Raw genomic sequence first — 26,486 nt, forward strand, 5'->3', positions numbered from 1 at the left:
ACAAATACATACTGACCATCTATTCTACGCTAGGCCAAGCATCAAGAAAAGGCGTTAAACCTTTAAGGAGAAAGCAGTGGTTAGGGAGAAGAGAGGCGGCACATGTATAAACTACTAGTAGCAAAAAATGTCGTAAGAGAAGCACTGACTTCCCTTAGAACTTCAGAAAAGGAGAAAACATTTCCTGAAGAAGATGGTATTGAAATAATAAAGGATATGAGCACATGTCCATAGTTGAATCTGGCATTAGGAGCTACACCCACCACCCTGTAAGAGATGAAGAGTCGAAGGCACAGACATTGTGAACAGCAAATGGTGTCCCCTGACGGAAGCATAAGGTATGTGAGTGGGATTGGATGAAAACTGGACTTGATTCATGGAGGAATGCCAAAATACAAATTCAGATTTTTTTTTTTTTTTTTTTACAAATCAAGTAATGTGCTACCAGCAAAGGTGTCAGCAAGAAGGCATGATATAATCACTGCTAGACGTAGGGCGACTGCTTTCAGGGCCACATGCAAGGTGATCTGCGGACAGGACATGGTTGTCTAAGGTCAGGACACGTGCTAGATCTGTCCTCTCAGATAAACATTTTCAGGCATAACTCTGAGCAGAAAATATAGGATATATTATAGTTAAACAGGAGGTAAATACTAACAAGGACCTAAGAGAGTAAACCACAATCAGAAAGAATGGAGATAAAGCAGAGGTTAAGAATTATTTAGCAAGGGAGTCATAGGATCAAGACAATTCCCAGCTGCAGATAGAGTCGAAGGCGGCACAAGTGAGAGAGAACCTACCTAGTTTTGCTAGCGCCCTGGAAGGCCTTCACTCTTCCACTCCTGAGTAAGAAGAAGTCCCTTGACTGTATTACCCACTCTTCATGAGAGAATTCCTACGATGATTTTTTTTTAATTTTTTCAATTTGTATTTATTTTTGAGAGAGGGAGAGAGAGAGAGAGCAAGCAGGGGAGGGGCAGAGGGAGGAGGAGCCAGGATCCAAAGCAGGCTTCACGCTGACAGTATAAAGCCCAATGTAGGGCTGAAACCCATGAACCACGAGATCATGATCTGAGCTGAAGCTGGACGCTTAACCAACTGAAGCACCCAGGTGAACCCAAATTTTTTAAAGTATAAAAAGAGAATAGAATGGGCCACCTGGGTACTTAGTCTATAAAGCGTCGGACTCTTCATTTCGGCTCAGATCACGATCTTGTGTCTTGTGGTTTGTGGATTCAAGTGCCTCATGGAGCTCGCAGCTGTCAGCGCAGAGCCTGCTTCGGCGCAGAGCCTCTGTCTCCTCCCTCTGCCCACCTTCTGCTTGCTCTCTTTCTCTCCCTCTTTTAAAAATGAGCATTTAAAAAATCAACAATTAAAAAAAAGAAGAGTGACTCTAGTTGTCACTGGATATGGGAAAGGTAAGGGCCAGAAAAAGCCTCAGAGACCAAAAAAAAATCTAATAATCTGGGAAACTAAAGGAGCTATAGCAATTTAGACTATATTGAAAAGGGCAACCAAACTTTTTCTCATTAAAATAATAAAGAGTTAAGGGGCTGGGGAGAGGAAGGAATTTACAATGGGAGATGAGTAGAGCGCTTCTTAGGAAATCAAATAGATTAATCTGGATATCAGGTAAATCTGGTACAATGGATAGAGGTTTCAGAAGCCAGGAATAGGTGTGCTGTGGTCCCATTTCCACCAAGCGAAACGAGAATTACTACTTGATTCAGAGAAAGAGAGTTAAAGGGCTTCAAGGTTTAAAGGCCGACAGCTAAACGCAGGAGACCTCTGGGTAACTTAAAGTGGCAGTTCGGACAGTTAAGAGCTAGCCAAGTAATAGTAGAACACTCCACTTTGGGATTCTGCATTTAGAATACAGACAAGCTTTGACGTTGGGGTGTACTCCCCTTGCGCAAACACCAGACTAACGCATTCTGAGCTCTTACTCCCAGCCCAAGGTGGAACATGTGCATGTCTGAATGTAGAGTTGACTTCATGTGGGAAGAGTAAGAGGATCTTCTACTGACTGGCACAAAGTAGGCAACCGAAGGGCAGAAGGAAGTTTAGAGAAGGTCTGGTTAAGCCTTCTTATATTATGTACGGGCACTAAACCCAAAAAGGATAAAGCGTCAGCCCCAAGTTGTCACAGGCAGTTAGTGGCCTAGCTGGGACTAAACCCCAGATTTCCTGACTCTCTGTGCAGTGCTCTTTACAAAGCCAGCAGGAGCTGTGAGGCAGCCATCTGTAGGATCACCCAAGTCAGTTCTGTACCATCTGGGCCAACAAGGAAAACAGTGACTCACAGAATCCAGCCTTCCTTTGGAATGCAGGAGAGGTGTGCCTTTCTTCTGTGCTGTGAGCCTTTTCAATTTTTGTAAATAAAACCCTATTTTAAATGCCCTGGGAGAGCTGGCAATTGTGAGTGCCTTACAGGCCAAGATCATATTTAGTGATACTTAAAACAAGCTCAGGCTGACTAACCAATAGATCATTTGATAGATGGAGAGCAAATGTCTATACTTCAAACTTCAAATTGTCAATGATTTTAGCTTAGACTAAAAGCCATGTTCATTTGCATTCTGAAGCACGTTGGAGTGTCAGAAAGAATCAGAGGCTGAAATTTGCCGAGGGTAACATATGTAAAATAATTGAAAGTTAGCTGTGTAAAAGCATCCATATGAAGGTATAGATTTTAATGCTAGGTTCCATTGCTTTCTACTCCAGGAGCCCGTGAAAACTCAGTGGTCTCGTTCGTCAGACTATTATCTGGGAGTAGATACTTTTTGATAACCTCAAAGCTGCCACAGGGAAAGAAGAGTCAGGCTCCCTTGACACACAGAGCAGACACCACCATTCACATGAATCCCATCTGTCATCCGGGACATACTCTGGGAGGGTCCAGCCTTTCTCTCTCCTTACAACCACACAGGGCACCAAGAGAAACAATGTCACCAATCTTTCTGCCACCTCACACAGGCCTCCAAGTCCATAGGACAAAGACACTCCGTTTTCTTTAAGTATGCTAATGGCCCTAGACTCTAATACCACACACATTTATCTGCAAAGCTACTATAAAGATCCACTTCAAAGAAAAGTGAAATCTTAAGAATATGCCATTTCCATCATGCCACTGTACTGCTCAAAAGTGTTCAATGACTTCTCATGGCCTACAGCTATGACAATGATGATGACGATGACAATGCCGACTACTACTACAGTTCAGACTACTGAGGTGACATATAAGGCCCTCCGCAGGCAGGTCCCACCTCTCATCCTGTTTCTTCACCTCAGTATTCTTCTACATAGACCCTTCTCTTTAGTCATGCGGCCAATTCACTATCCCCCAAACACCCCTGTACCTTCCTCGACTGAACACATCCCCTTCCTCGCCCTCCTGTTCATCATGCGCGTATCCAAATGCTACTTTCCATGGCTGAGCTCAATGCCAGCTCCTCCTGAAGTCTCTCTGCTACCCAGCTAACAGGATTTCATGCTGTTTCTTTTTTTTCCTCCATGAGAACAGATCTACATTCTTATTTTCCTCTGCTTCAAATATCCAACACCGTCTGGTATCCATTCTTAATTAATATTTGTTAATTATTATTTCTAAATAAGCAAAAAAAAAGAGGGGTTCCATATTCAAAGCTCTTTAAAATAAGGTAATAATCTGGAGCTGTTATTATATTATCCACACAATGGAAACTTCAGAGCATCTAGTGTGTTGTCATTGGATTCCTTTCTTTCCACAAAAGACCAAACTAGGTCATTTCAAACCTCAGTCACCTTCAGAGAGATTCTAGAAGGGCATGCTAAGAACGAGCAAAGGGATCGCATTCCTGGATTCCTTACTTGTTTTCCAGATCTGCTACTGAATCAGATTCAGGCAAGTGTGAACTAGAGACATGAACTAATCATTAGCACCATCCAAGCAAAATGAAAGGAGCCCTTTTGTTATGTTGGCTGCATATTCCGGTTTGAAAGGAGTGAGTGAAAGAAGAAAAAAGGAAAAGAAAAATACAGCCATCAATTTTTCCTTGCTTTTCTTGCCTTTTGTTTCTATTTTTCACAACTCTGGAATGGAACTGGAATATTTGGAAGGTATAAAACCGGGATTGAAAAGATGATTTGCTGTAATCTAATGAGGATATTTACTAACATGTTAACCACATAGATGCTCCTCTAACTGGGTCCTGTGTAGTTTGCCCAGAAAACATTTCTTGGCTAAGTTAAAAGGTGCCAGAAGTGGTACCCGGCCTATAAAATCACATCTGATTCCAAGGGTCCGCCCAGCAGTGTCATGCAGTGCTCTTTCTAGGGCCAGTAACAAAGGTTATTCATGTCATAGACTGAATTTCATGGGCTTGGTCACATCCTCAAAAGACAAACATACTATTTGGGAAGAGGAAAACTGAGTTACAGAAGATGAGAAAAGAGTCAACCAAAGAACGAGTAGGTATGAAAGTTAATGTGAAAACTCTAGCTTTCTAAGCATTCATTAATTCTTTTTTTCATTCATTAAACTAATAAATACTGTCCATTCTCTATGTGTCAGTTCTCAATAGTGTCATTTATTTAACTTTATGATATGTATCCATTGAGTACTTATTTTCTGCTAGCTAGTTAACTAGATACAATTTATTTGCAGCTAAAAAGTTACTGAATGTAGTATAAAATAGTGGGGGATAGAGATTAAAAATTATAAATATTAAATAAGCAATGTCCAAAAAATCATAACATTTGGAATAATTGTTCCAATGTCAAATTTGTTTATGATAAACTTCAAATTTTTCATCTCCTATATCACTAATCCTCCCTCACACCCAGGCACATGGCCTTCTCCTTCACTGATTTTCACATGTATCCAAAGGAGAATAACCTTAGTTACAAATAAAGCAATCAACGCTTTGGGCTCCAGAGGCAGACAGATGGAGAAATAAATATGTAAAAAACTAGGCCCAGCAAAAAGTTAGCACATATGACAACTAGTATTATTGCTACCCAAATGCCACTATTGGGTATTTTCCTAATGGATTTTTTTAATCCTTTTTTTATCGGTGTGACCTTCTTTAGACCAATGGTTCTTACAGGGAGGAGAGAATTTTGCCCCTACCCCACAGGGGTCTTTAACTAAGTGCCGTGACATTTTTGGTATTCCATGTAGGAAGGAGAGTGATACTGGCATCTGGTGGGTAGAGACCAGAGAGGCTGCTCAACATTGTGCAGAGCACAGAAGTCCCCACAACAAAGAATTACCCAGCCCAAGATGTCATAGTACCTAGTGTAAGAAATCCAGCTCTTGGCCATCATTTTTCCTTCTCTTGGAACCTGGGAATCCCCAGAGACATCAGGATCTAACCTGAGACCAGGCTAGGTGTTTTACAGGACAGCCTCCTGCACAGGGTGCACACGCTTTGCAAGCTCACTAGTTGTGATTCCCCATTCATCTTGTTAGTTTCAGCTAATTGCTTCACCCCTTTAAGATTCCCTTCTTCAAAAAAACGAACTTCACAATACTTACCTCATAAGGTTGTGGTGAACACTGAATCAAGTTATCCTTCTATGTATACACACGTATGTAGATAATTTACGTAGAGACCTGTTCAGTAATGTCCCCTTATTCTTCCCAGCCCGCTTACCGCCGCCCCCCCCCCCGCACCAGCACCCCTATCCTTCAGGTTCAGGTTCACTCTTTTAAAATGTTTTAATTCCTTTGGTGGCAAAAAGTCGAGCTTGACCTGGGAAGTGAGTCACCACTCAGCAGCTAAAGAAGCTTGTTTTTCTTTCTCTGAATGTATTTCTTAAGAATTTCAGCCTGTTCCTTCTGCCGTTTGCTGGTTGAATCCTCTCTGATGGTTTAAGACAGAGAGTGAGCTATAGCACCAAGACGTTTTCCAATTGTTAGAAAAGAGAGTTTTTTTTTAATACCGAAAATAACCAGAGGGCAGAGTCCTGAAATCCTGTTACATAAGCAGATGTTGGAGGACCGAGACTGGGTTTGAGGTTCCTCTTCCCACAAGCCAATCTCAGCTGATCCTCCCGAACCTTTCCTGGATTTACCTTAATGCTGCCGAAGTCTCAAGAGGGGCCTCGGGATGATGCCTAGTGCCGGCAGCACAGGGAGACCTTTCTTGTCAAATAAGCACTGGCGGGAGTGAGGAATGGAGGGCAAGTTCACCCCCGGGCAGGCGGGACCCACCCGGGCTGCGGGCGCCCGCTGCGCACCCAGCGCTGAGCTCTGCGCCCGGCCGGGTGGGCGTCCGCCGGCGCTTGGGCTGTGCTCTTCGGACACCCGGCTTCCCTTCCTTGGCCTCGCTCAAGACCCCTTCCGTTTTACTGAACCGTTATTTAGTGTTTCCAATTCCAGAAACTACCTTTAGTCACAACAGTCACCTACAACTCCCCTCTTAAGAAAAAAAAAAAGTCATACAAAAACAAAATAATTCAATTCCCCTTTCCTTCCAGATCTCACTCGTTTGTCTCTCTGTGTCTCCTATTCATTTTCTCCCCAACCTTTTTCCCCTCGGTGATCTACATCCCCTTTTCTATTTCCCTTCGTTCTCTCTCTCTCTTTTTTCTTTCTGTTTCCCCCTCCCTCTCCCGTTTCCATTCCTTCCACCGCTTCGACACCCCCCTCCCTCCCCGTCTCTCCTCCCTCCTTCGGGCTCATGCTCTGCCTTCTCCGCCCCTCCCCAGAGAAGAGTGTCCAGCTCCACCCGGGGCTGCCCGCCCGCCGCTCCTTTCCTGCCCACCTACTATGAGAAGCAGCTCCTCCCACCTGCCCATAAAAGCCAAGTGCATGTTACCAGCCGCGGATCAGAGCCCTTTCCCGGTCCTCTCCGGTGGGAGCCCGAGCCTCTCTCCTGGATCTTACGTGCTCAAGGTAAGAGAACACTTCTGCAGGCATCAGACTCAATGAGGGTTGCTGCGGGGGTGGGAAAAAAGGTCTCCTCTGGGCAGCGTGCTTACTGTTTGGTTCGACCTGATTCTTATGGACGCCAGATCAGCTGCTCCTTTAACTAGCAACTGGTTTGAAAACAAACTTCTGTTTGAACGGTAAAATAAAAGTTCATTTTGGGCAAGAAACAGCAGCACAAACCTCTTTTTAAATCACTTTTCCCCATTTGCTGACTGTTGCTGAAGTTAAAATGTATCTGTTTGGAGTGTTTTACGTTTTACATTGTAAATATTTCATGTATTAGTGGGGGCAAGGAAAACTGACCCATTGTCAAAAACGTACTTTAGAAGAACACAATTAGTTTCCTAAAAATAGCAGTCAAAAGGTCTGCTAACAATTTTGCGATGTTTTCCAAACCCCCTAAGACAGCTTCTGTGAGTCCTTTAAGAAGTATCTTTCCAGGTTTAAGTGCTTGGAAAAAATGATGTGAACGGGTGCCCTTTGCACAGGGACAGTAGTCAGGTGGCTGGTAGATAGGAAAGAACAAATCCAAATTTACAAGCTGGGGCAAAATGTGCTCTCACAAAGCTATCTTTTCAAGACTTTCTAAAATGAGAATGGTGTTGAAGCCCAGAAAGTATATAAAAGAACTTCATGAATTTCTATACATACACCTAAACATAAAGCGTTTCAATAAGTTTCACAGCAAGAGAAAAATACAGGCCAGATTATACAGTTCTTCTGTGTACACCAGACGGTTGTAAAAAAAATAAATAAATAAAATAAAAAAGATCAGCTTGAAGACTTTGGAAGTTTGAACCCTGCTTGCCACCCTCATTTCCCTCGTCTAGTAAATTAAAATGGACCTGATTAGGACCCGATTCTCAGAACTATCCAGTAGTTGAAGACTGTTAAGCCTTCCTGTTTCTGAGGTCAGAGAATGAGTACCATGCACCTGTGAGAGCTTCTGTGAGTAACTCCACAACTACTTCTGTAAAACCAGACACTTGGTCCCTGAAGTTTGCCATCAAAATCTGTGAGCTGTGTGGGATGAAACTCTCTCATGTGGGAGAAACACCCTCTTCAAATATTTCCTCTGGGGAATTAACTGCACAAGACCGCTTAGAGAAGGCAAACCAAAGGTTTGGTCGGGAAACCAAACCACTATTTTCAGCCCTTAAGGTTCTTAAAGTAAAAGAGGAAAAGCTTCATTTTTTTTTTCCTTTTTGGTTTGTTTATATTGTTTCACTTAAAAGTGGAAGTTACCAGAGCTGTAAATAATTCTTCACTATTAAAGAAAGTAGAATCATCAGAGGTTTAACTGAGGATGCTTCAAAGCTTTTCTCTGTATCATTTGCATATCAAAAGAAATAATAAAGATATATTAAAATTCTGTTTGGCAGGGAGGGAATTCAGTGCTGTTATCCAAATGAAAGAGTTACATATAAACCTTTCTGTCCTGTAAAATTTTGCTTCATTGGAAAAAATTATTGCAAGGAGTGTGGTTTCCTTAAGAAATTGATATAAAATTACCAAGGGCTGAGATAGTGTGTGACCTGAGCACAGTAAAATACCTTTCATCCCCAGCCACGGTGCAGACTGCTTGCTTCATATCTGATGTAAGTGGGTAATCAGCCATGACAAGAGCACAGGTATGGGACAAGGCCAAACCAAGTGTGTGACATGTCCAAGTTAATTCTTTTTTTATGGTTGTGCCAGACTCACACCCATCTTCACAAAGGTGAAAATGCACGACTTCATTCACCAGATTTCCCTTGAAGGAAGTTATCTTTTCTGGGAGAAGAAAAAAAAGTGCTCCCGTTGTAAAAGAGCTCCTGTTATTCCTAAATTTGGGGATGAAAAGTGTTCTCCCAGAGTTTGCTTCTGCTTTTCCTGGCAGCTAATCCACTCTGCCAGCTACGAACCATTTAACAATCACTGCCTTCTCCATGTGCCATCAAGTTCAATACCCTAAATAACTGGGTAAGCTCATGTAGCTCGCCCATGACCTCACTTTCCCAGGGCCCTTTCCTGGACCCCTAAAGTGATTCTTTCCCTGCAGGTACACATCAGACAAGATGACACTTCTTAAGTCCTTAGAAAAATCAGTGTTGGGTTTCATGTAATTACCCCAATGTGTCTCCTTTGCACAGAATATGGAGACTTCACATGAGTCTTTTCTCTATGCTGTTTTATAGCTGCTTCTAAATTGGTTTCATGACCATCCCCATCTGACACCAATCGAGCTGGCTTGACCAACTCCTTTAATGTTTCTCAAAAAAGAAAAAAATGAGCATTACCTGTTTCACTAGAGACACAGAGAAGGTGTTCTGCTGATTTCAAGGGCCTGCTACACCTAGGGAAATACACATTTGAAATCTTTTCCAAGTCTCACAATTACAAAACAATATTCTTTCAATGACCAGAAAGTATATCCCACTTTATTTCCATTCGTACCCATGAAAATCAAAGAGAGAATGGGGATGAGGGTCAAAAGGGAAGCCAGGAGAAGTATCTCCTAGGAAGTGCCCTAGGAGAAGAGAAAGAGCAGCATCTGTTACAAATGCAGCTTCTTTCTGCCTTTATTTATATGGAATATGAAGAGATGCAGAAGAGCAAATAGTCATATCTGACCTTGGTTCTGTCTTAAATCAATAAGCATATTTCCACTAATACGCTAAGATCCATCTCTCTTGTGCCCTACGCTAACAGAGTAGAATAGCCCAGTTCTAAAGACCCAAATGACTTCAGGTCTACCTCACATTACAACCCCTAGGACTTTGCCAGTTACAGTTTTAAAAATTATATTTGTAGGTATAAAAACCCTCAGAACATTTAATAGGTGGTTCACATCAACAAACCTACCCCTGAGTCTCCCAAAGGGCCCAATGTGGGTAATTATTTGCAAGTGAGAAGTTAGAAGCAGCAATTTACTCCTTCTTATCTATGGTCACCCACATTGGTATGGCAACTTGCATAGTGATTGAGATGCAGACTTATTTCCCAACTTCTGGTCCTCCCTGTAATCCTCTGAAAACCAAGCCTTTTTTCATGCCTTAACTTCCTTCTCTTCCATCAAGTCTTCATAAACATACATATGCATAATTTAAAGAAGGTACCGATCTTGAGACTAGAGTCTTCGGAAAGGTGCATTGTTCTAATTATCAGTGAAAAGAAAAACAAGGAGAGGAGAGGAGGAGGACAAGGGGAGAATGAATGCTCTTTGGAATTTAGAGAATGTTTTACTTTAGCATTTTGTGAAATGGACCTCTTACTACCCAAAGCATGTAGAACATAAAAAATAATAATAATAAAAGATCAGCTCACAAGTGGTTACAAAATGCTAAGGATATAATGAGAAAGATCTTCCAATGACCTGGCAGTCATTAACAGCAATTTACACCCCACAATGCTAAATGAGAGCTATGCTAAACTTGCCCTTTCCAGAGAGGCAAGGAGGGAGGAATGGGAAGAAAATTAACCGCTTTTCAGCACCAACGGAGAAGGCACTAATCAGGCATTCGGCTTTGGCAATTGTTTGCTGTTTGAGGAAGGAGGCTTTTTAGACTCTATCCTCATGCAAATGGATTTGCAGGATGGGGGTTAAAGGGAGTCACACAAGGTTGGAATGTCTATAATCTGGGGGCCCTGTGTACGCAAATCCACAAAGCCATTGAAATTGCATGGAATCAAACTGAAGTGACTGAAACAAAAATGTTTCCCAAAACTGATTAGAGAGTAATCAGCTAAAATAATAATGAATTCTAACTGCTCAGTGTAGCATAATGGCTAAAGCAACACACAGCCCCTATAGCTGATTATATAAAATACTAGAAGATACCTGATGGTTCACCTTCAATCTCCTCTATTAATTTTGGGTTCACTTCCATAGTTTTTACTAGAAAATGAAAACTGCCCTTTTCTCCTCAGCATGGGATTTGCAAATGCATACATGGCCCCCTGTGCTACCCCCTTTTTCTTTCAGTGGAAGAAATCTCTTTTCAATTATTACAGATCAAGTTTCTTGAGTACCACTCATACTTGTGGCTTTTCTTATTACCCAAAGTCTCATACTTCTCTTAAACAGGCTGTAAATTTTCACTCCAACAAATAAAAAGGTTACATTTTTGTCAACCTTAATTTATCTATCTAGAAGAACGCTAATTTAAAATTGCTACTTGCCTCCAACAGGCCCTCTGAAGTGAAGTTTCAAAACACTTTATCTAGTCCTTATTCCAATTTCTTGGGTACTAAACTTATTTAGAGAAACACAGAATATAAATGCTGGAAGGATCTTTGGAGCTAATTTTAACTAAAGCAAATTTTATAGAAAAAGTCAGAGAGGTTGATGTCATGGCCAAGGTCACCCAGATGTGTGTAGCAGAACCAGGGCTTTGTGCTCTATCTTGGATAACTGCAGTGTGTCTTCCCCATACAGTATGTATTTAGGATGTCTTCAAATCTGGTTCCAACATTTCTGTGACAGAACAAATGTTTTCTTTTATGATGGTTTATAGCATAACCTTCTTCTCCCATCCAATACACATTGTGTTGCCAATATAGTATAGCAACCTTACACCTTCCCAGGTTTTTAATGACAAAAAAGGCAAAATATGCATAAAGAACAATCAAAGGAGACTTTGAGGGACAAATGGATTGAGTGGTGCAGGCGTGAAATGTGTCAGAGGAGAGGGGTGAAGGGGCCAAGAGTGTGGAGACAGGATAGTGTTGATGGGAGGGCTTGTTCCCTCTTAGACAGAAGAGGGAGAAACTCCATAGAGTTGAGGTGCTAGAGAAGAGATTTTTAGTGTGTCTCAACCAAAAGCCTATCAAATGTTTGGGAGATAAAAATCCTATTTAGGTCAGGCCCCTTTCAGTATAATGCCATTTGAAGACTGACTCACATGGGTAAAAGCTTTACAAGTATAACAACTTACTAAGATTCTTACTAACCCTTGACTGAACTTCCACTGGGAAAAGAGCCTCATCTGACCTCTGACTTGACTGACCCTGCATACTAACTCCATGGATAACTCAAGTCATCCCAATGTTCTTTGCTAAGATAACAATACAATTTTTGGTGATACATAAAGTTAATCCACTATAGAAAATGAAGAAGGTAGAAAAGAATATTCTTGTATTATTTCTGGAAACAATTTGCTCTGAATAAGTGGACAGATGTTACCCCAGATGCTTCTTCACTTTTCTCTAAAGCCTGACAATTGTTTGCATATCTTTGAAATAGTACTTTTGTTTCTGAAATTGATTTATTGTACATTAAAATTTATATAGTTTATGACTAAGCATCATCATGAAAACATTCTTTTAAGTAAATCTCTTGAAGACTGGGTCTCTTAAGCTCTCTATTGATGTGTTTACATCACAGGATATTTAGGCATTGGCATCATTTGATGTACTGAGATTAAAGACAATCACTTCATGTGCTACTTTTCCAACTCAAACTGAATAGGCCTGGGTGTGGGTGTCAGCTGTTGGCTTTTCTGGGAAATAAAATGTGTCCAGCCTGTTGGGGCGCTTCTCCAGTCCTCTCTGTTAGCTAGATAAAACAGCTGTTTTTATGAAAGTCTGGGCCAATGACCTTCATAATTCAGGTTTCATGTACTAGGGCAACTACGGCCGTCTTATGCAGAAATTATGCTACCCCACAACTGAGTGGGTAAGTCACAACTGCCTTCAATTCAGTAGGAGGACACAGAATCCTAAGATCTGGTTGAAGAGCATTGTCCTGGGGCAGCAGGAAGACATCCTGGCAGCAGTTAATCCATTTTGTATGCTCCTCCAACTATCATGCCATGTGAACTCTAAAGATAAACCTAAACTTGGTTCATACATTCAAAGTGATGACTGTACATCATTATATTTCTTTAAAGATCTTTACTTAGCGATTAACTAGTCTTCAAGGCCAGAGATCATGGTGTTCATCAGTGCCTTAAATCCAGACAAGTGGCCTCTTGTTAAAAGGCAGATGAAAGATAAGGCCAAGACCTACATGAAGGGAAATGCTGAGGAGAGTGAAGACTTTGTGGCTTAGGTGGCCAAAAGTGAGGTTGGAAAGATAAGAGATAAAAAGAGACCTTTAGCAAAAATATGCTATTGGACCCATAATTCTTATTTAACAACATGTCTAGTTCCCCTTCTAGCTCCCAGTTTATTCCAATTCCTTCTGGTTCAAGAGTGGAGAGGAAAGTCATTGACCAGTAGAGGGAGCCACGGGGCTGAGTGTCTCAAAAAACCTGACTTGTTCCTAGAGGGGGCCTTTAGATTTGAATTTTTCTGATAAAAGACAGAGCCAGGTGTCCTTTGTTACCAGTGGCTAAAATGTACAATAGGAGTGTATCACATTGTTGGTTTTCTTTTTGAAAAAAAAAATACCAATTTAAGCCTCTAGGAATAAATCACCTGCCTTTCAACAATGCCAGAAATGTCCAGGCTTGTAGAGGTTTATTTGAAAGAAAACCAAAGCAATCTTAGAAAATGTTCTTTCCAAGGCCACCACCAGCCAAGACTAAATGCTCCAGACTAGATGCTCAACTCAGGGAGAAAGAAACCCTGGCAGCTGGGGGAGGGCAGGGAGAGGAGGGCAGAGGCTCAAGCGCCGAGAGGATTTCATGAGTTTTAAAGGACAGGTCTCCTGGTATCCTGCCTGACTAGACCCTCCTGTCAACAAGAGCGGGAAGGGAGCCTGGAGAAAGAAGGAGGCAGATATGGGCCCAATAGGTTTCTCCGAGATGTCCCAGAACCTGCGCTCCTGGATCCGGTCTCTCCAGGGAGCAGCCACGGCCTCCTAGACTGAAGTGAATACCTTTGTGTTGAACATTTCCATTGCACAGCTGTTGGGGATGGCTTGTTAGGACTTGAGACACTTGCATAATTCAGAACCCTTTGGGGGATAGAGATCAATTAGGACCATAAAAGAAAAATCCCTGGCACACCAGAGAAGGGCTGCTTGCTTTTTAAAACTTATGACATTCACAAGAATACAGAGCAGTCCTCTTTCTAAGTCTATTTCTGATGTCGGTGGAGATGAACCTATAAAGTTTGTGTATACATAGCCTAAGAAGCCCCCATTTGAGAAAATCTTGTGTTTTAATCTCAAAAACACCTTGACTCTTTCTAGGATCTGTAGAAAGTCATTAATTATCTCTGTGCCTTAATTTATTTATCTTAAATAGAAGAGAAATTTTCAAATAATCACTGTCTTTATTTAGAGACATTTTAGGTCTTGCCAATTATTTTGCAGAATGATACTATTAAGCATACATTGTTACTGTTACTTATATAGTGGATGGATTATACTCACAACACCTGGTAATGGCTCATGGTATTTATGCAAAATCAGGTCAAAATGGAATAAAATTCCAAATAAGCACATAACCTTCCAAGATGTAGCAAGGACAATTCCTCGTGTGTCAAAAATCCAGACAAGGTCAAGGGTAAGTAGAAAAGGAAAAAGAAACAACTAATGAATGGCTTAAGAATCTCAAAAGGCCTCTATGTTCATTTGTCCATATTTTAACATCATTAAAAGCTAATTCTCCACACACGAAAGAGTTTTTGTGGTTTTAAAATTCTATTTTAGCTAAAGAAAGGTGATATTTTCAATAATTATGTTATATAAAACCTGAATGTTACTTCTTCATTTTCTAAAGTGTTTCAGAAACAGTAGTACCTCAGATATTATTATGTGTTTATACAGAAAAATTTTCTATGAGCAATTACATTATATAAACAGTGAAATAATATGATTAGTTTTGTTCACAGCAAGACTTCGCAAAGACCTTAACATGCTAATTATATTTTCATTTTTCAAAAATGTTGCAGTTAACAGTGTGCCTTATTTTCTGACAAACCTTCCCACCCTGAGAGCTCTTGGGACCAATATTCTGTGGAACAACTTGGGAACAGTTTAGGAATCACTGTCCTACTTCCTTGTTTCAAGATCTACTGGGACATGATAAATTCAGTGTTCCTAGTCATTATGTAATACACATTGAATATTAGTACAGATTATGTACGATGTCAAACCGTAAAGTAAGAAACAATCCCAGTGTAATTTCCAAACCCAGATGAAAAAGGAACAAAAGGAGAAGGTGAACATGTCTTTGTTCAGTGGCTCAGTTCTTCATAATAAAAGTAATAGCAGAAATGCCAGAATAATTTAAGTATTTTGAAAATCTAGGAAGATAGATAGATGATAGGAAGGAAAGCAGAAAGGAAGACAAGGTAGGAGGAAGGGAAGGAGGGAGGAAGACTGGACAGATTGAAGTAATCTCTGTCTTCTCTTTTCTTTCTCATTGTCTAGATATTGTGTTATAAACAAAGAAATGATCATCAGTAAGCAGTAAGTTTGGTAAACAAAAAGCCTACATAATTTCATTAATTAGCTCAATCTCTGATCAGATCATTGTTTTACCTTAACCACTATGAATAACCAAGATCATTAGCCAAACTTCTTCCTTGAGCATTTACTTTCTTACCATAAATAGCGAGCTAACTCCTGTAGTAAGATCACACTTACTGATATTCTCATATATCTTGCTATATCAGGGATTTCTTGGTTTATTGATGACACTCAGACCTCTGACCCCTAACAAATTCCCTGTTTCTTTTAGGGCCCTACTTTACAAATTCTCTTTCCCCTTCCCAAAATAATACCTGAAGTCCAGTATCCTATAAGTGTCAGAATGGAGCATACTCTCCTTTAAGAAAATGAGTAGTTCATGGTCACCCAAAGGAACAACTCAAGCTTGTCATTTGTAGTTACAATACTAGATACTATTTACTAAGCGTCTACTAGGATCAGACATTGTTATCTCTATTCCTTCAATCATCCCTACAAGAGCAGCATGATCATTCTCAATTTAAAGATGAGAGAAACAGAGCCTCTACTTGGTCAAACAACTTGCCCTAGGTCACACGGTAGGAAGTAGCAGAGTCAGTATTCCCATTGAGGTCACATGCCAAAGTTCAGTCTTCCTGCTCCTCCACACTGCCTTTCATGGTGTCTCCTAGCGTTAATAAAAGGGAGAAAAAACATCAATTCCCTGTGACAATGCCTCTGACTCATAAAGAAAGTGAGAGAATTCCAGTGGCTCTGTTCCTAGACACTGCCGACTGGCTCTGTTTCTTGTTTAATACTGTGATTTTAATTTCTTTTTCTTTTCTGTATTTTTTCCTGAAAGCATGCTGTCGTTTTGGAGCCAAAAAAGTAAGGGCTGTGTAACTAGAAAAACCAAACACATACACACACATACACACACACACACACACACACACACACACACACACACACACAAACACGTGCAATCATTTCTCCCTAGAGTAGTTTTTAAGGGCTAAGGTTTCTCCATAATTCTCCCCAAGTGATCCCAACTTGCTTGGCATCAGTCTGGGAGAAAGAGTGACAACCTAGCATGTCATTCCTAAGGCAGTAGAAATTCCCATGATTATATGAGAAACAGACAGCACAAAGGCATTATGGCACATTAAACAAACTTGAATCTGGCTCATCAGATCTTTCTCTTTAGCATTACTTTTATTGTCATCCATAGCCAGCTGACGAGAGTCAAGACAACTTAAATGATCACCTCAGCCATGTGAATCACCTAGAAAAATGTCTATATTGTCTACACCTGCTCCTTAACCTGCAGTAAGGGTGTATATAGAAATAAGTATACCTCAAGCCCTTCCTTTGTGTTATGCCAAAGACAAAGGAAGAAACAGGGGGTTGTTCTTTCCAAATGATCACATTCTGCATACTTTTTTGGTGTTGTACTTGATCTTCCCTCTCTGAATGTAGTAGTCCCCATTAAATCTCCGGAATTAATCTGTACTTTCCTCCAAGATTCAGATCAGGTATCTTCTGCTTTGAGAAGACTGCAGCCTGCCTGCCCCAGGCTGCATGCACACCTCCCCCACACTCCCTGGTACTCCGTGCACAGTCCCACCATGGCCATGGCCACTCCACAACAGCACTGGCTTGTTTTCTGTGCAGGACAGTGAGCTCCTTGAAGAAGGATTCAGGTCTTGTTTATCTCTGCACCCTCGATACTTAACACATAATAGGAACCTAATAAATATGAACAAGAGGAAAGAAAAGAGAGATGTGGGAATAAAATACAGTTATAGTGAATCGGAAGCCCCTTAATATCCTTACAGATTGTTCCAAGAAAACACAGTTTTATCTCAGTTCATTCACACCTGGTGCACACACATATAGTGTTACTAGTGTTAGGCATTTGCATACAGTGTTGCACCACTGGAGGTAACCATGGGGCACAAGATGAATTCCCATCTGTATGCTAATATTAAATATTGCCCTTCCATATAGGAAATTATTTAAGGAAAAATTACTTGTTGGGTGGTGCCACTGTCCCAAGACTGTCAGTACTCTGCGCAAAAGTATGAGTGACGTTCTGAAACATGGAACAAACACCTGAATTTGCCAGTCAGGTATCTCTCGGTCTCTCTCAACCTAATCCATGCTTCCATCTTCATCTCTCTCCAGGCTATAGCAGGAATTTGACCTAAGCCACAAGGGCTATTATTCACCCAAACATTCTCTTTCCTTTTCTCTACTGAATGTCTCCCACTGTTCTTTACACTTGCCAAAGTAACCATAAATTCCAGGTCTTTTTAAAGTCTTCGCAAATATTACAGCCTACGTTGATCCTTCTCAACTGACAAGCACATACTATAAATGTCACTTAACGTGTTGTCTGTACACTGTATTGAAGACATTGGAGCCATCTGCTAGAATTTTCTGTAGTGATGAAAATGTGCTGTATCTGAGCCACCCAACATGATAGCCACTAACCACATAATGGCAACTGAGTACTTGAGATGTGGCTAGTGTAACTGAGATACTGAATTTTAAAATTTTATTATATTGTAATCTCTTTATTTTTTTAAGTTTATTTATTTATTTTGAGAGACAGGGAGAGAGCGAGAGAGAGAGAGAGACTACACGCTCGAGTGGGGAGGGGCAGAGAGGGAGCAAGAGAATCCCAAGCAGGCTCCCTGCTGTCAGTACAGCCCAACACAGGGCTCAAGCTCACAAACTCTGGGATCATGACCTGAGCTGAAATCAAGAGTCAGACACTTAACTGATTGAGCCATCCAGGTGCTCCTTATTATAATCTCTTTTAATTTAAAATCAAATAGCCACATGTGGATAGTGCCTACTCTATTGGACTAGACAGAATATTTAAATCTTAATTGGCTATGTCTTGTATCCCTTTATGAGCATATAAACTACTAAAAAAAATGAGTAAGAGCTTTTACGTATCCCAGGGGAATGCCATGCCTGTAGCAATGCTCTTTAAATTTTGTGTTTGGTGCATTACTTGACTAGCATGCCTGCCTCTAACTGTTCTACCATCTTAGAGAAGTCCTCTTCTTCACATATATAATTTTAATAAAATACTACAGATGGTATTTCCTTTTTTTAATGGCTTAAGCTCGCACGGAATGACACTGTACCACTCTCTGGATCCTTTATCGCTATACAAACAAAATGAGATAAAGACTGATTTGAACTGAATCTCTCCAAGAGAAATCTCCATCATTCATTTCCATCTCTTCTCTTTTCCCTTTTGTCAGAAAAACATGTTTTAAATACCTGCACATAGAAATGCTTCAGTTTTTGGGGCGCCTGCGTGGCTCAGTCGGCTAAGCCTCCGACTTCAGCTCGGGTCAGATCTCACGTTCGTGGGTTCGAGCCCCGCGTCGGGCGCTGTGCTGACAACTAGCTCGGAGCCCGGAGCCTGCTTCTGGTTCTGTGTCTCCTTCTCTCTCTGCCCCTCCCCCTCTCATGCTCTGTCTCTCTCTGTATCAAAAATAAATAAAACATTAGAAAAAAAAAGAAAGAAATGCTTCAGTTATTAATATGACAATTCTACAAAGAAAGAACTCCCAGGGTATCTGAAACAAGTGAAGTATTAGACTTTTGCTTTTATCTTTCCCTGAAACCCCATGGCTTTCTGAAGGTAGTTCTAGATCATAGATTTTCTCAGGGCATTTTTGTCTCTATTTCTAGTGAACACCCTGAGGTTCTTTGAAGAAGGCTAAACCCTCTATGAGAAGGTCAAGGGAGGTCATGTGTCTTTGGAATTTGACAGTGATGTGCCCCTGGCACTTGCTGGCTTACCAGCGGCCCTGCAGGACTCATCATGCCAACAGGCCAGCCATGCAATAAAGTCCAGTGGCTGCCAAAGCCAAGAGCAAAGTGATCAAACAGTCTGGCTGCAGATTAGATTCTAACTTATTAATAAGGCTTCAGAAACTAAACCAGATTGAGTCTTTAACAGCAACAGTTTACAGGAGACGTTTAATGATTTCGGAGGTGGGCCACACCGCACGCCTTCCTTCTGACTCAGGGGTGCGTGGGACCAGGGGAGAAGACACGCTCAGGAAGCCAGAGCGGTCAGCTGTGTCTTTTCCATTTACAGCTAAGTTTATCTGGAGTGACTGGAAAAACTTTCAATGAAAATTTTTTTTTAAATAATAAAATAAAAGAATTTACCCAGCTATCATGAGCCAGACAACATCAAGAAATAATTATGGGTGTGTATTTTCCCCTGCCTTGTAAAGTATTTACAAATTGTAGCATGAGCAAGCTCTAAAGTAAACGGTAAAGATAGCAATAACATTTAACTTGTAAATTTTTTATATTTAGTCATAAAAGAATCACCATGTGTTTAAATCACATTTGAATACATATAAATACAATTCTCATCTGCAGACGTGAGCCAGTGGCTAAAGAAAGAATCCATGACTCCTTTTCAGCGGAGCAAAAACATTGGAGAGGCTTAGTACCTTATTTCTAGAAAATAGAATTCATGATCACCACATCAGCAAAAGTGTTAGTATATTAATGGGGAACTTTTAAAAATGAAGACATTGATAGTGACAATAATAAACTTTGTAGAGAAATTTACAGTTTATGGTGTGTTTTATATACCTTTGTTCGTTTGAATTAGAGGATGACTTTATCTACATTTTACACAGGAGACAGTGGAGCCTTAGATTAAGTAAATTTCACATTATTTAGATAGTGAATGTTGGAGCGAGAGTATGAACCTGGATCATCCTACTCCTGAAGTCCTCTTTATTCTACTAATTCAGGCTGAGCCTTAACAGGATCACATCCAGATCACCCTGGCAGCATAAAGCAGAAACTGCAGCGAGGGAAAGTAGAATGATTTGAAAGAGTTAGCAAAAAGGATTAAATGACTGAGAATGTGCTTTTTGAGAAGATAGAATTCAAATAAGATATTCAACAGTTATAGCATTAATGTGTATTGAGGATTTACTCCATGCCAAACAGAATGCTAAAGCTTTTTTTTTTTATATTATTGCATTTTATCCTAATCACTTTCTTTATAGACAGGAAAGTATGTGAGAGAGTTACCTAAGTTACTCAAAGTCACAGGGCTGTAAGTAAAAACACTAGATCAGATTCCTGAGCTCTCCTCTTTAACGGCTACATCACTGACATTTTATCCCCAGAGAATCATTCACAGCATCTTGTTACTAATCTGTAGCAAACAGATTTGTGGTGGTGATAGGACAAGGGACATAAGAAACGCCATGATAATCAACAGGAATCATTTTTTAGGTTACTTTCTGCACTTTATGATTTTAAAGGACACGCATATTTTAAACCTGACTAATTTTTAAAGGGTATTTTTGAAACCCCCTCTTAATTAATGCCAAAATGCATGCTATTTATGGGGGCAAAAAGACAAAAGTTCTTAAATCGTCTATGAGAAGCCATTGTAGTGTCATGTATAAAAGCACTGACTTCAACATTAAAAGTAATGGGGTCAAGTCCCATAATTTCTGAGGGAATTACCAAATCATGGCTGAATATAATTATTGGCATATTTAGTAGTGTCTTTTAAGAATTAAAGAAATTTCATATTTTAAATAGATGTTGTCAAAACAAATATATTTTGATCCTCACAGGTGTAAAATTTCAGCTTTGTGGAAATTTTTAATTATCTATAATGTCTCATTCTCTAAAGATTTGGGAAGGTTGAGGCTATTCTAATATATATGAGTGTGTAAGTACATACATGCACAGTTATGCATATAAATTATATGAAGTAGGATTTATGTTAAGCTAGAAAACCTCATGTCCCTAACATGCAGTATAATGGCTATTAACTTTTTGGTTGTCAGCTTCCAATAAAAGCATGATCAAAGTAGTTACCTGGAATCCAAAACTTTGAGTTCATGCTTTCTTTTCATCTAATGCAGCCGAGACCAGGGAAATTACCTCATTGCTCAGTGACTCAATTTATCTATTTGTATAATGAGAAAAACAAAGGGTCTGGTGGACTTTGTTCCTGTTTCAAAATTTGAAAATGCTTAATATAAGTCTCAATAATAGTCTGATTTGGGGTTATTATTTTTTAAGCAAACACCCCTCAAGGAAAAGATGCAAACTAGTCTTTCCCTGCTTTTCTTTCCTTACAATATTTTCTTTCCAAAGATCACCACAAAGAAACAAAGAGCCAAACACACTGACTCACGTCTTTTTCTAATAGTGTTGTGGTCAATTTGCTCCCGCATAAAAAAGTAGTAGTGAAGCTTTGAACTCTGGGTTTTGGAAGGCCAAGAGTGGAAAAACGTCTTTAGGAGAAAGAACAGCACATTCCAAATCTGTCCAGTCTTAGAAAAGTTCGCTTGGGCATGCTTCCCATTGAAGCCCTTTTCTGTTATCAGAACTTTCTGACAGAAGAGGCTGAACTTTGCCTTTCAATGAAATCTTGTGTTGGGTGGATTTTTTGTTTTTGTTTTGTTTTTGTTTGGTTTGGTTTGGTATTGGGTTTTTTTTTGTTTTGTCGGGCCTTACTCATTCAAGCCTTGAGATGGTTTCTCAGTTTGAACTTGCTTTTAGGACAAATTGGAAGATGGTGTACCTTTGTGCCTAGAAAAGCTGGTTCCATCCTTTTTTGGGAGGAAAAGTTGTACATGGTTCAGAAAGCTGAAGATACACTACAGGTCTTCACTGAGAGATTTCTGATACTGAAGTTGGTTATTACATTCTATCATTGATCAGATGTCCTGGTTTTTTCTTAGATGCCACTTTCTTAAAGTCTATTGCAATCTAATATAGTCATACCACGTTATAGTGTACAAAAGTACATTCACAATCTGAAATATATATGTATGTAACTCTTGGTACATTTTTAAGTGGCTAATGTCATTCTTTGGCTACTAAGATTGAGCACCTAGCTTATCCTACATATTACCCAATTGAAGAAATGATCTCAGTACTAGAATCTTATCACCTAAAGTGCTGGAAGGACATTTCAAGGGTATTCACTCATTTCTCCCTGGGAGGAAGTTGCCATAAAACCACTCTCACCATCCTGTTACCCATCACACATCTTACCTGCAGGCCATCCGGTCCTTGGCTTCTTCCCTCCTGTCACAGTGGAAGAGACATTTCTCTCATATTTTGTGGGAGCTCCTCTCCACCCCTCCTGCCTTCTGGGGATCTGACTCTGAATCATCTGCACCATTGGTCTATTGCAGCTGTAGGGTTCTTCTTCAGGGCAGGCCAGGTTGTGACTCACCCCTGTTGAAAATCTTTCAGAGCTATTTCATGGCCCCCAAATTAGAGTCTAAACTCTATCATGGGATTTATAAGGTCTCTCATGGTCTGGGCCTGCCCAGCTTTCCAGATCCATTCCTTGTCATACCTCCTTCTGTCACCAGGCCCACTCTACAGTCAGTTTTTTCTCTCTCTCTCTCCCATCCCCCCCCCCCCCCCCCCCCCCCCCCCCCCCCCCCGAGAAAGAGAAAGAACAGGAGCAGGGGAGGGGCAGAGGAAGAGGGAAAGAGCGAATCTTTAGCAGCTCAGTGTGGAGCTCCCTGCAGGGGACTTGACCTCACAACAGTGAGATTATAACCTGAGCAGAAACAGAGAGTGGGAAACTTAACTGACTGAGCCATCCAGGCACCCCCACAGCTTTTTCGTCAAGTGTCATAGCTCTTATCCTTTAGGGCTTTCATCCACACTGTTCTGTCTTTCTCCCTGAAATACTCTGCCTTCTCATCACCTCCAAACTCCCTAATCATTGCCAGAAGCTTTCTCTGTGCCCAGGACTGGATTAGCTGACCCTGCTGTTAGCTCTCACATTGCCTCACCACTTCTCTATGGCATCTAACTCTCACTATGACTCTTTCATTAACTGTCTCTTCTGCTAGTCTATAAATACCATGATGGCCTGAATTGAGTCTGCCTTACTGAGCAGTGTGTCCCCAGCACAGACTCTGAAATGGAGTATATATACCCAACATTTGTTGAATGAAAGAATAAATGAAGGATACATGAATGATAACTAGAGAAGCACAGATAAGAGATAACGTAGCAGATTCAAAGATGAACCAGAGTTTTAGAAAAGGAGAGTGGTCAAAGTCTGGCCAAAGAAGTGAGAAATCAGAAAGTTTTTAGCAACAGGGTAAGGTAGGAATAAAAGGTCTAAGACAGGCCCTTAGCCATAACGTACTGTAAGCAAAAAGTGACCATGACAGTCCCCAGCCAGTCTCTCTCATCCTCATCTCGGGCAGTTTCCCAAGAGTATGTCATGGCACAGTCCAGGGACCACCTATATCATGATTGTACACGCACCGCCACCCCCCACCCCACCGAACAGCCCTACTGACTCAGGATCTCATGGGGTGGGCCAGAAATGGACATTTGTAACCAACATCCCAGTTACAGAACTTACAATTCTAGGTGTGAACTGGGGACAATCACAATTGCTGGCTGAGTAGGGAGAACAAGAATCGGAAGCAAATACCCTTCCCCAGTGGTGGCCGACTCAGGACTGTGAGCCTCCACTTGCTCTACATGTGATATATGACTCATGTGGAAGGACATCTGTGCCCTGCTTTATCCACGATAAGCTAATGCATAGCTGTCCTTGATTGGCCCTTAGACTCCCAGTGGGAGTCTTCCGTCTAGGAGGAGGAGCTGCTTTCACGGCGTTTTAATCATAAGTGCCAGTTAACTTGTCGCTGTGACCTCCCTCCTCCTGTTTGAGGCGTAACCCAGTATAATCCATCTATGCTTTCTGTCTGGACTAATGCACATTTAACCAACATTCAATAAAACAATATTCCCTTGTCTGTGACCTGCACAAAGGGCTAATAATAAATAACTGAAAAATTCATTGTAAGCTATTATTCCTCTGAGAAAAACAAAAATGTCCCCTTGATCCCCACTGAGCCTGTGGTTTTAAAGCTCTTTCCAATTTTGTATTATTGTCAAAGAAAAATAATTAGATATGACTGACTGAAAAAAAAACATCTAGAAAGTTATATCTGAGGAAAAGAGGCTCACCTCAAACCAATATTTCCTGTTTTGATCTTATGTTCCAAGCAGTCTCATTTTTTCCTTTGGGTTTTACATATAGTTTTATCATTTATGGGCATGCCTGTAATCTGTCATGCTCACAGTAAGTCCAGAATAAACACTGATTTTTGTTACTATTCTATTATTTATAGCTGAATATTACTCTTCACCTTTCTCCCAAGACCCTGTTCCATCACTAGCCATTTGACGTCAGTACACTGCACCTTAAGTCCAGGATAAACCGTAACGTATGTGATGTGGGCAGAAAAAACACTACATCTTGACTTTTCCCAAAGTCATTTGAATCAAATATTTTAAGTATAATCGAAAACATATTTTTACAAGCAAACAGAGCCAATAAACTAGGAAAGCCGTATGGAAGCAGGCCCTGCTTCTGTAGCTTTGAATAAACTGCAGTAGAGGACCTTGGGAACAGTGGAGTGCTTGTGCTGCATCACAGACCCACACAGGACAAGTGCTCTCCCACAAGCATGGCTCCTCTGTCACAAGTGCTCTGTAAGGAAAGTGTAGCAGTGAACGAAGAGGAAATATGTAAGGGCACCCTGGCTCTCGATAACCTTCCTGATGTCAGTGTGGGAATCTCACATGGTCTTCCACAGGTAGTGTGATTGAAGGGGGGAACCTCACTGCCTTTGTCCCCCTCTGGTCTCTGGATGGAAAACCATTATTATCTTCCTATAATTGTTATTTTTAAAAACATATCCACGAAGGAAATATCCTTCTGGGCCAGGTCCTCATCTCGATAGCAGTGACACAGCTCCTGCCAAATCTGTGGGACACTGTTGCCCTTCATCCCAATGTCAGATATTGCTGTTGGCTTGGCCTTTCCAGTCCCTGAAACTGGAAGTCTATGGCGTTTCAGTGGGACTGGCAAGCAGGAAAGGATTCTGGGCTATAAGAGATTAAATCCTTGGCACATACTGAATCATCTGGCATACTGGCTTCTATAATTTCTCTAGCTATGAATTGAAGTGGATTTATTTACTCAATTTATAAAATGGCACCATTCATTGAAGTAAATCATTTGATGTAAAAGAACTAATTATAGAGCTTTTAGTAAAAGGAAAGTAAAAATTTTTCAGTCTAGGTTTGGGGGCAGAACCAATTTCTGAGATTTAGGCGTTTTCTATATGTATGTGTTAAAGTTCCAAGGGACAGGATTTGACTCAAATTTTGTTGAATTGCTAACCATGATATGAGCAGAGTAGCTATGTATAAAAATAAACTTTTCAATGTGTATGCCAATTTTTAAAGTCTATCTTATAAGCAGTGCTGACAAGAGAATAGATATGGGGAATGGTTCTGCATTTATTGGTAAGAGTCTGAGTTGGTTCAGCTTTTAGAAGTTGAAATAGTAATTACACCCCAAAAACATCCTACAGAAATGTTCACATGTTTGTCTAGGACATAGGAATAATAATGTTTATCAAAAGATGAAATCTATAGAGTGAAAAGACAATCTGTAGAATGGGAGAAAATATTTGTAAATCATATATTTGACAAAGGGTTAATTGTTAGAGAACTACTACAACCACCAACAAAAACATTTTAGTGGCTAAAAGACTTGAATAGACGTTTCACTAAAGAAGATACACGCACAAATAGCCGAGAAGTACATACATGACGAGAAGCTCAACATTACGGTTCATCAAGGAAACACAAATCAGAACTGCAGTTAGATACCACCTGACAGCTATTAGCATGTCTAGTTCCAAAACTGTTGGAATGCTTTTCAGATATCAATGTGCAGAGCATAAAATTTCATATGTTCCCCCAAAAAAGGAGCTTGTGAGACAGTGGCAGAGTGGAAATAGCACTGCACTAGGGTCCGGAGAACCAGGTGAAGTTCCATTTCAGGTACTAGCTGGCCTTGTGACCTTAGGTTATTAACCACACTGGCATTTGCATTTTTATCTTTAAATATTTATGCAAAGTTCAGATATGCAGTACCGTGTTCTGTGTTTATTGAGTTCTGGCTGATACATGTACCACTACAAAATTTGACTGAGCCTGAAAATAGCCAACCATAATTTCTAGACAATGATCTAAACATAGGAGGCTATGCATGCTTAAAGGACAGTGTTTAGATGTTATGTGATCGGGCGTTCTGATTCTTCCACTCAGCCTCCATTGTCACTAAGGAGAGGGTAAGTGCCACCACAGACCCATAGGACGCAC

The 26,486-nt window shown here is 40.6% G+C and overlaps 1 protein-coding gene across 1 annotated transcript in view; it reads left to right on the forward strand.

Moving 5' to 3' along the window:
• The first annotated feature begins 6,834 nt into the window (after positions 1 to 6,834).
• COL8A1 (collagen type VIII alpha 1 chain) overlaps positions 6,835 to 26,486 on the forward strand; it is a 542,567-nt gene continuing 522,915 nt past the window's right edge. The window contains exon 1 of the mRNA XM_029939185.1: positions 6,835 to 6,880. The gene's annotated coding sequence lies outside the window, so the exon portion shown is untranslated. The remainder of the gene's footprint in view (positions 6,881 to 26,486) is intronic.

Source organism: Suricata suricatta, chromosome 5 (assembly GCF_006229205.1).
Source record: "Suricata suricatta isolate VVHF042 chromosome 5, meerkat_22Aug2017_6uvM2_HiC, whole genome shotgun sequence".
NCBI lineage: Eukaryota > Metazoa > Chordata > Mammalia > Carnivora > Herpestidae > Suricata > Suricata suricatta.